Source organism: Vombatus ursinus, unplaced genomic scaffold (genome assembly GCF_900497805.2).
Source record: "Vombatus ursinus unplaced genomic scaffold, bare-nosed wombat genome assembly UNPS02007284.1, whole genome shotgun sequence".
NCBI lineage: Eukaryota > Metazoa > Chordata > Mammalia > Diprotodontia > Vombatidae > Vombatus > Vombatus ursinus.
This window is the reverse complement of record NW_020947062.1, coordinates 16,357,475-16,371,699: the sequence shown is the minus strand read 5'-3', so window position 1 is coordinate 16,371,699 and position 14,225 is coordinate 16,357,475.

Sequence of the window (14,225 nt, the reverse complement as noted above, 5' to 3'; positions counted from 1 at the left end):
TAGATATATGACCTAGATATAGAGGGAGATAAAAGAAAATTAGAAGAACATGGAACATATTACCTATCAGACTTAATGGATAGGAGAACAACTTGTTCATAAACAAGAGAAAGAGAGCACTGTGAAGGGGAAAATGAATAATTTCAGTTACATCAAATTTAAAAGTTTTTGCACAAATAAAACCAATGTAGCAAGATTAGAAGGAAAGCAGAAAATTGGGGGAAATTTTATAGACTGTCTCTCAGATAAAGTTTTAATATCTTAAAATATAAAGAACTTTGTCAAATTTATAAGAATACAAATTCCCCAACTGACACACTGTCAAAGGATTTGAACACGCAGTTTTCTGATTAAGAAATCAAAATAATTTATAGTCATGTAAAAATGCTCTAAATCATTATTGATTAGAGAAATGCAAATTAAAACAACTTTGAGATGTCATCTTACACCTATCAGATTGGCTAAAATGATAGATGCCTTTCAATTGGGGAATGGCTAAATAAGTTGTGGTATATATCGTGATGGAATACTACTGTTCTATAAGAAATAATGAGCTGGTTGATTTTAGAAAAATGTGGAAAAATTAACACGAAACAATGAAAAGTCAAATGAGCAGCACCAAGAGAACATTGTACATAGTAACAGAAATATTGTCCTAAGAATAACTTTGAATAAGTAATTAATCTTGAGTATCATAAGTTCTCAAACCAATTACAAAGGACCTGTGAGGGAAGGTGCTATCCACTTCCAGAGAAAGAACTGATAAACAGAAGTATGTATAGTATGGTTTTACATATATCTGTATACATATAAACATACATATATGACATAGTTTATTATAGTTATTATATGTAGTTTACATATTTATTACATAGTTTAAAAAATTAAACAATTTGAAATGGAAATTCATGGTTTTATATTGAATCTTCTATGTTGTGCTGTTTACATGGAAATGATTTATTTTGACTTTTTGCATTTAAGTTCAAAATGAATTTTAAAATTTTTTTAAAGAGATAATGCTATATAGCTTACCCTATTTAAGATGTAGTCAGTGTATTCCAGTAAAATTGTGAGTGGATCAGTTAGTTTTTTGTAAATTGGATTTCATTTTTCCACTAGTCTGCATCTCCATTTCAGAAATGTTTCATCCTCATTTCTGATTGCTCTTAATATTTTATCTTAATTATACAACCTTCATCTTTCCTTAAGCTATTTTGGATCACAGATAGTCCTGGAAGGGACTTCTGAGATCATTGGTCCAACCCCCTCTCAGCTATGTAGATAATGTATTCAAGAGGGAAGATCTTGGAAGCAGGGAGACCACTTAGGAAGTGAGATGTGACAAGGGTCTAAACTGAGTTGGTGGCTGTATGGAGAAAAGGGATAGATTTGAGAGATGTGCAAGTCCGTCCCATTCTGTTTAACAAATACAGCTGCCAAAGTCATCTTCCTAAGATTCAAGCCTCTTCTGCTCAAAAATCTTCAGTGACTCCCTGTTTCCTTTAGGAAAAAAATACAAACTCCATAGCCTAGCATTTATTTCCCTTCATGATATGATCATCCAAACTGCTCTCCAGCTCCTTTTCAACTGTGGGCTCAGAACGCTGTCTATCTGTGGCTGTCTGTCCCACATCAAGATGCATGTTGAAATCTGGGCAATAGAAATTATTCATCTAGGGGCAGCTAGGTGGCACAGTGGATAGAGCACCGGCCCTGAAGTCAGGAGGACCTGAGTTCAAATACGACCTCAGACCAAACACTTGACACTTACTAGCTGTGTGACTTTGGGCAAGTCACTTAACCCCAATTGCCTTAAAAAAAAAAAAAAGAGAGACAGAGAAATTGTTCATCTGTTTGGTCTTTTCTGTATGGATGGACAGGTCACACTCCTATGAATAATTCCAGATTTCTTTCAGAAGGCTCAGCAGTGTTTTGAGGCTAGAGGCAATAAATACAATATTATCCCCAAACAGAAACAGCTAGAGAACTTCACTAGTAGCAGGAAGTCTTACTTTGAGCAGGCATGCAGTGGGTCTCCACCATCACAGTAGTGTTTAGGGAGGACTAGCACCTCTGTGGCGAGGGCTTGCTGATCCCTTTCTAGGGCTGCTCATCTACCTTTGGTGTCCACCTTCACTCACTTCTTATCTGTGGCTCCAAAAAGCTGTAGCATGTGTAGTGGCCACATCCTGGTAAACTGTCTGGGCAGATGAGCTGAGCCGGATTGAGAATAACAGATAGGCCTCCAATCTATCAGTGAGTTAAGGGGATGTTTACCTCAAGTGTTTGAAAACTTCCCCTGATGGAATGGGCAGATGAGAACATATTGTTCCAAACACCATGAAATTGGTTGAAGCAGGTGCTGTGGAATGCTTAAAAGTTAGTCAGACATTGAAGATCCCAAGGTCATCCACTGCATCTTGGGCCATCACCAGTCGTCTTCACTTTTGTCTTACCACTGGACTCCAATGACTTTGGAAGAGAGAGTGAGGCTGATGACTTTGTGCAACTTTGCCTCACTTAAATCCAGTCATGGCATCATCCTGTGATGTCATTGGTCCTCTTTAAAAATGAAGGATGACTGTGTGACCCTGAGTAAGTCACTTAGCCCTAATTGCCTCACCCCCCCCCAAAAAAAAGAAAAGAAAAAGAGAAAAGAAAAATGAAGGATTAATGAAGACTTTCATCAGCCCTTCTAGGCTCATTTTGTATTACTCTCTTTCACAAACTCAGTGTTCCAGTCAAATTGAACTATTTCCCAAATTTGGTATTCTATCTCCTATCTATATGTACATTGTGCATTTGCACAATTCTGCATTTATACAATCCATTTCTCATGCCTGGAATTTCCTTCTTTGTCTCTATCTCTTAAAAATTTTGTCTTCAGATCCAAGATGGCAGAGAAAAGGCAGGAACTCACCTGAGCTCTCCCCAAAATCCCTCCAAATGGCTTAAAACAAATTCTGGAGCAGCAGAACTCACAAAAGGACAGGGTGAAACAATTTTTCAGCCTAAGATAACTTAGAAGGTCAGCAGCAAAGGCCTCTTGCACCAGGGTGAGACTGGAACACAATCAAGGGCCAGTCATATCCCAGCAAACCAGCAGTGGGCTTTGGGGGCTACTGAATCAGTGGTAGCAGTGGTAATTGCCAGACCTCTCAGCCCACAGATAGTAAGGGAGTCAGACAACTGGTAGAAGGAGATTACAGGGATCCCTTTGCTGGCACCAAGGGTAAAACTCTGTTGCTTTGCCCATGCGTGGATACAGGGTGCAGTCCTGGGTCTCAGTTCCAGGGTAAGGAGAAGCACTAGCACACCAAAGCTTGTAGCCACAGGGGGGCTGGGACCCTGGTCACAGTTCCAGGGTTGAAAAGAGTGCTTGTGGTTGCTCATAGACCAGAGCACAGGCCAGGAGAGTAGTAAACACACCTCTCCCTAGATCATACCACCTTGAAAGAACTAAAAACAGTGCCCCTCCACTCCAGAAGCAGAGCCACACTTTAGCATAGAGTTAAAAGTCAAGAAATAGTCTGGGAAATGAGCGAAAAGTAGAAAAAGATCCTGACTATAGAAAGTTACTCTGGTGACAGGGAAGACCAAATTGCAAACTCAGAAGAAGACAACAAGTCAAAACCACTACATCAGAAGCCTCAAAGAAAAATATGAATTGATCTCAGGCCATGGAATAGCTCAAAAAGGATTTTGAAAATCAAGTAGGAGAAGCAGAAGAAAAATTGGGAAGAGAAATAAGAGTGATGCAAGAAAACAATGAAAAAAGAGTCAACAATTTGATAAAAGAGGCACAAAAAATACTGCAGAAATTAATAACTTAAAAATTGTAATAGTCCAAATGGTAAAAGAGGCACAAAAATCCAATGAAGAGAAGAATGCCTTGAAAAGCAGAACTGACCAAATGGAAAAAGAGGTACAATAGCGCAATGAAGAGAATACCTTAAAAAGCAGAACTGGCCAAACGGAAAAGGAGGTACAAAAGCTCATGGAAGAAAATAATTCCTTAAAAATTAGAATTGGGCAAATGGAAGCTAATGACTTTATGAGACATCAAGAAACAATAAAACAAAATCCAAAGTATGAAAAAATAGAAGAAAATGTGAAATATCTCATTGGAAAAACAACTGACATGGAAAATAGATCCAGGAAAGATAATTTAAGAATTATTGGACTACTTGAAAGTCATGATCAAAAAAAGAGCCTGGACATCATTTTTCAGGAAATCATCAAGGAGGGCAGCTAGATGGCACAGTGGATAGAGCTCTGGCCTTGAAGTCCAGAGGACATGAGTTCAAATCCAGTCTCAGACACATGACACTTACTAGCTGTGTGACCCTGGGTGAGTCACTTAACCCTGATTGCCTCACTTTGGAAAAAAAAAAAAAGAAATCATCAAGGAAAACTGCCCTGATATTCTAGAAACAGAGGGTAGAATAGAAATTGAAAAAAATCCACTGATCATCTCTTGAAAGAGATCCCAAAATGAAAACTCCCAAGGATATTGCAGTCAAATTCTAGAGCTCCCAGGTCAAAGAGAAAATATTGCAAATAGCCAAAAAGAAATTATTCAAATGTTGTAGAGCCACAGTCAGAATAACACAAGATTTAGCAATTTCTACACTAAAGGATCAGAGAGCTTGAAATATGATATTCCAGAGGACAAAGGAACTAGTATTACAACCAAAAATAATCTACCCAGCAAAACTGAGTATAATCCTTTAGGGGAAAGGGGGATATTTAATGAAATAGAGAACTTTTAAGCATTCCTGATGAAAAGACCAGAGCTGACTAGAATATGCAATAAGGCTAAACTGTTTATATTCCTACATGGGAAAATGATACTTGTAACTCCTCTAATAATTAGAGCAGTTAGAAGAAGTATACATAGACAGAGGACATGAATTGAATTATGGGATAATTGTCTAAAAAAATAAAATTAAGGGGTAAGAAAGAGGGATGCACTGGGAGAAGGTAGAGGTAGAATGAGATAAATTATCTGACATAAAAGAGGCACAAAAGAGCTTTTATAGTGTAGGGGAAGATGGGGGAGGTAGGGAAAGGGAGCACAAGAACTTTACTCTCATCAGAATTGGCTCAAAGAGGGAATAACATACACACTCAGTTGGGTGTAGATCTATCGTACCATACAGGAAAATAAGAGGGTAATGAGATAAGAGAAGTGGGGGAGGGGCTGATAGAAGTGAGGGTAGATGGGGTGGTAAAAGTCAGAAGCAGGGCACTTTTGAGAATGGATGGGGTGAAAGGAGAGAGAGAGTAGGATAAACGGGGAAAATAGGATGGGTGAAAATACATAGTAATCAACTGTGAAAAAAATCTTTACAGTGTTTTCTGATAAAGACTTCATTTCTCAAATATATAAAGAACTGAGTCAAATTTATGGAAACAAGAGCCATTCCTCAATTGATAAATGGTCAAAGGATATGAATAGGCAGTATTCAGATGAAGTAATCAAAGCTATCTATAGTCATATGAAAAAATACACTAAATCACTATTGATTAGAGAAATGAAAATTAAACAATGCTGAGCTAACACTCCCACAGCTATCGGAATGGCTAATATGACAAATGTTAAAAGGGATATGGGAAAATTGTGATACTAATGCATTGTTGATGAAGTGGTATACTGATTCTGTAGAGCAATTTGGAACTATGCCCAAAGGGCTAAAAAAATGTATACCCTTTGGCCATACCTTTGGCCAAGCAACACTACTACTAGGTCTACATACTGAAGAGATAAAAAACAAAAGGGAAAAGGACTGATATGTACAAAAATGTTTATAGCAGCTCTTTAAGTGGGGGCAAAGAATTGGAAATTGAGGGAATGCCCATCAATTGGGAAATGGCTGAACAAATTGTTGTATATGATTTTGATGGAATACTATTGTGCTATAAGAAATGATGAGCAGGATGCTCTCAGAAAAAACCTAGAAAGACTTACATGAACTGATGCAAAGTGAAATGAGCTGAACCAGGAGAACATTGTATATGGTAACAGCAATATTGTACGATGGGCAACTGTGAATGACTTAGCTATTCTCAGCAATACAATGATTCAAAACAATTCTGAAGGACTTATGATGAAAAATGCTATCCATCTCCAGAAAAAGAACCAATGGAGTCTGAATGCACATTGAAGCATAGTTTTTCATTACTTTATTTTTCTTGGGGTTTTTTTTTGGTCTGTGTTTTCTTTCACAACAAACATTGAAGTACGTTTTGCATGACTGTATCTGTATAACCTATATCAGATTGCTTCCCTTCTCAATGGAGGGAAGGAGAGGAAGGAAGAAAATTTTGAACATTTTTGTTCAAACTGTTGAACATGTTGAATATGTTGAATATGTTGAACATGTTGAACATGTTCAAACTGTTGAACATCAACATTTTTAAAAAACAAATGTTAAAAATTGTTTTTACATGTAATTGGGGGAAAGTGAAGTAATCAATTAAAAAAAAAAGAAATCTTGTCTTACTTCAAGGCACAGTTCAGGTCCCATTTCTTCCACAAAGCTTTCCCTTCCCATTTATCTTTCTTTTGTCTTATTTTTTCCCCTATTAGATAATAAGCTCCTTGAGGGGAGAGTTGGTTTTTCTTTTTCATATTTGTATCCCAACACGTAGCATGTCCTTCTTTTTTTGAAAAAAGACCAATGATACTATGTATGAGTGATGTCTTGACTTGTTTGTGAATTGGATTCAAGTGAGACAGAGTAGCACGAAGTCATCAACTTCACTCTGTCTTCCAGAGTCATTGGAGTCCAGTGGCAAGACAAAAGTCAAGATAATTTGTGATGGCCCAGGATGCAGTGGAAGACGTTGGAATCTTTGATGTCTGATCAAATTCTAAGCACTCCACAGCACCTGCTTCAGCCGCCTTTATGGCGGTTGGAACAAATTGTTCTCATCTGTCCATTCCACCAGAGAAGTCTTCACGTTCTTGGGGTAGACATCCCCTTAACTCACTGACAGATTTGAGGCCTGTCTGTTACTCTCAACCTGGTTTAGCCCTTTGCTGAAATGGTTTTACTGGGATGTGGCCACTGCACATGCTATCACTTCTTGGAGCCACTAGTGAGAGTTGAGTGACAGGTGGACACCAAAGGTGGGTGAGCAGCCCTGAAAAGAGCTTAGCAAGCCCTCATGCCAAAGATGCCAGTGCTCTTTGAGCACCCATCCCCCCACCTGACACATAATAGGTGCTTGTAAATATTGATTAACTGACTGACCAAATGGCCTTTTCCCTATTGCTATTTATTGAATTCCCACCCATCCTTCAAGTTTCACCTCAAATGTTCTTCTTCCATGAAGGCTTCCTTCCTTGATTCCGTCCCCTACCCACCTAGATATTATGTCCCTCTCAAATAAACTCTTATAGCACCTGCTATGTGCCTTTCTTTTATTCTATTTTTATTTTACCTTATAACTATTCTTCCGTATTCAATTGTAAACCATTTGAAGTCAGGGACTAGGAAACTAGTATAGGCTTTGCACATAGATGGTGTTAAAAGAATAGTTGTTAAAGGGGAAGAAGCTAGGGGAGGAAGCACTGAGACAGCACCTTCAGAGTTTTCTTACTTGGCAATGCTGATCTATTTATTTAGTAAAGTGACCTAATTTGAAAATGCCTGAGTTTGCATTTCCTATCACTGTGGTATCTCTGAGTGTTCATAGAAGCCTACACGATCTCTCACCATCAGAAACCTTACTTAGCTTTCATCTTTATGCCCTATCTATTAGTTTTCCTGTCTCTTTCTCACTGTTTGGAAACTAGATGGGAGACCCAATCCAGGGAGCTTAGAAACTGGGCATGTTGTTATGGTTTGGGATTATGAGTTAGCCTCAATAAACAAGGCAGGTTCCTAGGGGTATTCTGCGTTCTCTTCTTTAAAAGATATTTGCATAGGCTTCTGCTCCTGAGAAACAGGAAATACTATTATATGTGACTGGATTTGTAGAAAGTGATAAGAGACACGAAAAAGTTCATTTTACTTGTGGCTTAAGAATGACTGTTCTTTGATGCATTTTGAGGGTCATTCCTTGAACTAGATCCTGTTTCAATGTGTGAGGTCAACAGGAAAAGATTGTCTTTAAAAATGATGAAGAAACCAACATTTTTTTTAGAGTAGTGTTATTAAGTAAGAGAGATTGAACAATGACATATGTTTTCTTTAATTCTCATAATCCTTAAGTAGATTTTGAGTTTGCTTTTGTCTTCTTGGAAGTAAGTAGTTAATAACTGAGAAACTGTTGTCTTCTTTTGCCCTCAGCCTTGACTGGAAACTCTGTTGCTGTTATGTCAGCCACCCCAGCTCTAGCCCCTGACTAACCTTTGGCCACTATTCCCTGCGATATCCCTCCCTCTCCTATTCCTTCTATCTGCTTCTGCCGTGAGGCTCTGCTCACCACCTTCTATGATGAGTCAACAAGAAATCCTGTCTTTTCCTCCATGCTATGGGGTTTGCAAGAGAAGGAGCAGCCACAGCTTCTGCCCTGAAGAAGCTCACACAATGGTTGGGAAGACACTGTCATACACACACGAAAAGAACTAAAGGACAATGCATGAGAGTACATGAGCGAATGCTACCTTGAAGTTTAAACTGTGAGGCCTGCAAGAGGTGAGAAAATGTAAGAAAAATGAGCCCTGGTGGGAGTGTTCAAGGAGGAGCTGGGTTTTGAGCTGGATTTTGAAGATTAGATAGGGTTTTAATAGGCAGGAAGCGTGTGAAGGCTTTCTCAAGGAGAAGAGAATATTGGGAGCAAAGATGTAGCAATGAAATGAGATTAGAGGATGTGAAGCCTGGGGGACGTGGGGCTCTCCCAACTGTAGCAAGAGGACATGTAGAGATGGAGTAGGGGATGAGGTTTGAAAGTAAGAATGTAGGCAGACTATGGAGATCCTTGAAACCTGAGCTAAAATAACTGGACTTTATTCTGTAGACATTGGGGAGTCATTAAAGCTTTTGAGTAGGAAATTATATAATTGAAGCAGCCTGTGTGAAGCTGTGATTAGAAATCAAATCTCCCCTGACTCTTGTCCCCCATTTCCATGTGCCTGAACCTAGATATCTCACCAGCTTCAGATCCCATTATCAAACAAGATGAGTTTGAACTCATCTCATCCAAAAAAATTGGGGGAGGGAGAGGCAATTGGAGTTAAAGGACTTGCCCAGGGTCACACAGTAAGTGTCTGAGACCAGATTTGAACTCAGGTCCTTCTTGACTCCAGGGCCAGTGCTCTATCCACTGTACCATCTAGCTGCCCCATCTCATCCAAAATTGAACTCATCTTTCCCATGAAATCAACAAGAGGCCCAACTTCCCTGTTCCTTGATAGCATTGCTGTACCCCCAGGCATTTAGGCTCAACATCCTGAAGACATCTTAGACTCCTCCTACTGACCTCTTCTCTCCACTCATACAACCTCATCACTTCTCTCCTAAGAGTATTACAACAACCTCCTGGCTAGATTCCTTGCCTCAAGTCTTTCCCCACTCCAGTCCATTCTACACACTGCTGTCAAAGTAATTTCCCTCGAATGCAGGTTTAACCATACCACTCCCCTTCTCAATAAAACCCAGTGGCTCTCCATTTCCTCTGGGATAAAACATAAACTCTGTTTAGCTTTTAAAACCCTTCACAACATAGTTCCATTCTGTATCTCCAGACCTATTGTACATTACTTCCTTTTCTCTGTTCTATATATACACACACAAAGTAACTAAATAAAGAGCAACTAGGTGGCTAAGTGGATAGAGCACTGGGCTTGGAATCAGGAAGACTCATCTTCCTGTGTTCAAATTCTGCCTCAGAAACTTTGGTAGCTGTGTGACCCTGGGCAAGTCACTTACCCCATTTGTCTCAGTTCCTCATCTGTAAAATTAGCTGGAGAAGGAAATGGCAAATCACGCCAGTATTTCTGTCAAGAAAACTCCAAATGGGGTCATGAAGAGTCAGACGTAACTGAAATGACTGAATAAAGTTAAATAAAAGATAGTTTGGGAGTGAGGGCACTGGCAGTTATTACTGTATATGTAGTAACTGTGCTCTGGCTCATTAGCTCAGAGCCAGGATATGCCCTTCAAGGTTCTAGGTGACCTACCTTGTCCACTAGTGACTACAAGAATCCCAGTTCCATTTAATATCAATTAACTTTTACAAAGGGAGATTTACTTCAAAGATATAGCATCAAAAACAGGAATATTTTCCCCCAACAGCCCAGGCACATACTTTCACCCTTGCTCTCTGGGGAGAGTGCCTTGAAACTTGACAGAATTTCTCCGTAGTATTAGTTTTACCAAGTTCATGTCCAAATGTGATATCATTTTCCAGCTGAATCCTTGTCTCAGCTACAGCTGAGATGGTTCCCAAAGGCTGTTCCTCGGTTCATTGATGATGGGCTAGCTGGAAAACCCAGCGTGAATTTGACTCCCAGAGTCCTAAAACTCCCAGACACCCGAAATCCCAGATACCCAGATTCCTGGACAGCTAAATCTTCTGACTATTTACAACTCACAAGGTCTTTGCCTCTAGATTAATCTCCTTCACCTAAAACAAAAAAAATAAACACTGACATAAGCAAAAACAAATCAAGGCCCCTGTTTACAGGGCCACATATTGGCCTCATAGAGGAGAGGGTCCAAGGCCTCTCCCCCTACGTTATTGCTTACCAGGTATCAGCAGCAAAGGAGTCAAACCAGGGGTAGAGATCTAACCAAATGAGAGGTCTGAGGTTGAATAAGGCCTTTTGAAGGCACTTGTGGTTCTAATTATGTAATTGCAACCAGTGCTCACTCATAGATAATAAATTCCTTGAGAGCAATACCTATGTCTTTTTTATTTTTTTTTTATCCCCAGTGCCTAGCACTGTACCTCACACATTTGTTGTTGTTGTTGTTGAGTCTTTTCAGTTGTGTCTAACTCTTCATTTCATTGTGTCTAACACTCCATTTGGGGTTTTTTTGGCAAAGATACTGGAGTGGTTTGCCATTTCCTTCTCCAACTCATTTTATAGATGAGGAACTAAGACAAACAGGGTTAAGTGATTTGCCTAGAGTCACACAGCCAGTAAATATCTGTAATGTTTCCAGGTTTATCATCAGGTGTGGAGTTGCTATGTTTTACCTGTCAGTTTTTGCAAGTTAAGCATAAACAGGGGCCATGAAGTAAACTGCTCTCTGGGCCAGCAGAGATTTTCAAACAGTTTGGTCTCAGGACTCTGGTACTCTTAAAAATTATTGAGGACCGCTCAAAGAGCTTTTGTTTGCATGGATTAGGTCTATGGGTATTTACTATATTAGAGATTAAAACATCTTATTATTATGAAAATAGTTTTGACCTGATAAAGCCTCTGAAAAGGTCTGGGGACGACACACTAAGAGCCACTGCTCTGGGGTAAGAGTCTCCAAACTTTTACCACCGAACACAGGCTATCGTGGGTGACTTCTGTGAGTGGTTTGCTTAACCCCCCAGGGAGGAGCTAAGCTGATTGATGGAATTGCTGGAATCTTCACACATAGAATCATAGGTCTGGAGCTAGAAATGACCTCAGATGTTCAACCTAGATGTCAGATCTAGACCAACCCCCTCATTTCACAGATAAAAAAAACTTAGACCCAGAAAGGTGAACTAGCTAGCACAAAGTCACACAGATAGTGACAAAGCTGGTATTATGAACTCAGTTGCTCCAACATAAATTCCATCCTTTTTTTTCCCTTTGCATATACTGCCAGATTCAAGAAAAAGGAGCTACTCAGAGGAATATTGGGATTTTTCATATAGAAAATGCTAAATCAGATAGACTGAGCACAACCCCCAGGCCTAGGCCTGGTTCTTCCCCTGGCCCTCAGCCCAAGTTTAGGATGGAGAGAGAAAGGGGGACACAATGCCTCCTTCCTCTCAAGCCTCAACTAAGTCTGTGGTAATTACCTTTACCTGTTTGGGTGAGCTGGGCAGGGACAACTGACTCTAGCTTTTATTTATTCAGCCAATAAACATTTATTTATTGCCTACTATGTGCCAGGCACCTATGCTAAGCGTTATAAGAGAATCTGATACTCCATGACTATCAGATGCTTGGATCAGAAGTCAGAAGCAGCTCAGAGGCTACCTTCCTCAAGGGATGGTGACACAAAAGGGGTGAGGCAGAGAAGGAAGGAGGTGAGAGGTGGGGGGGTGGGAGAGGAGGAGAAAATAATGTTCTCTCTCTCCCTCTGGTGGGGATTCCCAGGGTGAAATTGAGGGCAAAGTAAACTTCTTAGAAGGGGAAAAAAGCTAAAATAATTGTTTCCTGTTAATCAAAGCAGAATTAATTTCTTTCTCCATTTGGGTTACTTTTCCAGAGTGTTCAGGAAATTAGGGGCAGAACCAAATGGGGTGTGAAGAACAGGGGGAGTCACTTTGGCTTTGAGCTAGAGTGAGTCCTTGGGACTTTCCCCTCAAATTTGCCCCAGGGTGGGAAATGTAAAGGGTGACAATCAGTTATATTCCTCTAAGCAAAATGGCTGGAGCCTGGTTGGTTACAGGGGAGGGGTAGAGCCTTATGGTAGGGTGGGAGCGAAGGTGAGAGGCCTCCTTGAAGCCCGGGGAAGCCAACGATGGGGTCTTAAGAGCAAAGACCAGAAAAATCTCTTGATAGAGAAGCGGATTGAATGATTGTCCAGAAGCATTGCTTAGGCAAAGGCAGAGGCTGGTGGGACCCAAGCTCTGGCCCCTCCTAGAGGTTGAGAGAAAGGCCCATCTCTTGTCCCCTCATTGCAGACAGTGGGTAGCACTTTAGGGACCACCTCATATATCACATCCAGCCACCTGGGGAGAGAGGGAATGCTGGAGACCAGAGGCATCATGTTACATCATTCCCCAACCCAAGTTCTATCTGTAGAGGGTGGAGAAAGGAAGAAGAGAGAAGAAATGGGGCCCATTTCAGCCCTCAATTAGCTTATGTTGTTCTGTGAGGAAGTCAACATGTGTTTCTGTGTATATGTGTGTGTGTATCTATCTATAATATGTATGCATATTATACATACATATGTATGTACATATTTTTTGTTGGGGGAGAAGGCACTAACTTTTGGGAAAATTAGGAGAGGCTTCATATAGAAGGTGATTTGAACTGAGCTTTTAAGGAAATGAGGGATTCTAGGAGTCAGGGTAAGGAAGGAATACATTCTAGGTAAGGGTCAAAGCCTGTGCAAAAGCCAGGAGAGGAGAGATGGGGCCAAACTGAGATGGCCCCAGTTTGATGGGGCTATAGGCTAGATGAAAGAAAGTAATGAAAAGGTAGTTGGAGACATATTGTGAGAAGCTTTAAATGCCAGACAGAGTAGTTTGTATTTAGAAGCAGGTAGGGCTACAATGGAGCACTGAGTTCCAAAAGACCCGAGTTCAAATTTGGCCTCAGACACTTACTAACTGTGTGACCCTGGGCAAGTCACTTAGCTCTGTTTGTCTCAGTTTTCTCAACTGTAAAATGAGGATGATAATAGCACCTGCCTTTCAAGTTTGTTGTGAGGATGAAATGAAACATTTGTAAACTGCTTAGCACTATGGCTGACACATAGTAGGTGCTATATAAATGCTTATTCCCTTCTTCTCACCCCTTGATCCCAGAGGTAATACGGAGTCACTGTAGCTTATTGAGTTGGGCAGTGACATGGTCAGACTTATGCTTTGGGAAAATCACTTTGGCCTCAATGTGGAAGAGGAGATCCTGGTAAACTTTTATGTTCCCAATAGTTTGCCCTCCCCAGCTTCTTAAACTTTCTAGAGGCCTAGAGGCAATTTTTTTTTAGAGAACCCAAGTTAAAAATAGGAAAATCAAGGGAACAGAAATACCCAAATAAAAGAAAGGGCCATCAACCTTTCTGTTCTCTAAATTCAGAGGGGAAAAAAAAGTTTTAGGTACATCACTTCCTAGCTAGTTTTTAAAAGGAGTTTGGCTAGGGAGACAAACACTCAGGGGCTGTTTTCACTTTTTTTTTCCTACCTAAATTAATCTCTTTATTCAATGCCATACCAAACCATAAAAAATTATTTTATAGAGCTAGAAAAAAAGTATCCTCTTCTTTTTAATGAGGAGGTTGGACCAGCTGATCTCTAAAGTTCCTTTCAGTTCCAAAGATTTGGGACTCCATAAGATTTGTGCTACATTTGTCTTTACTTCAGCTCAGGCTCAATCTCAATAAAGGGTGAATGAA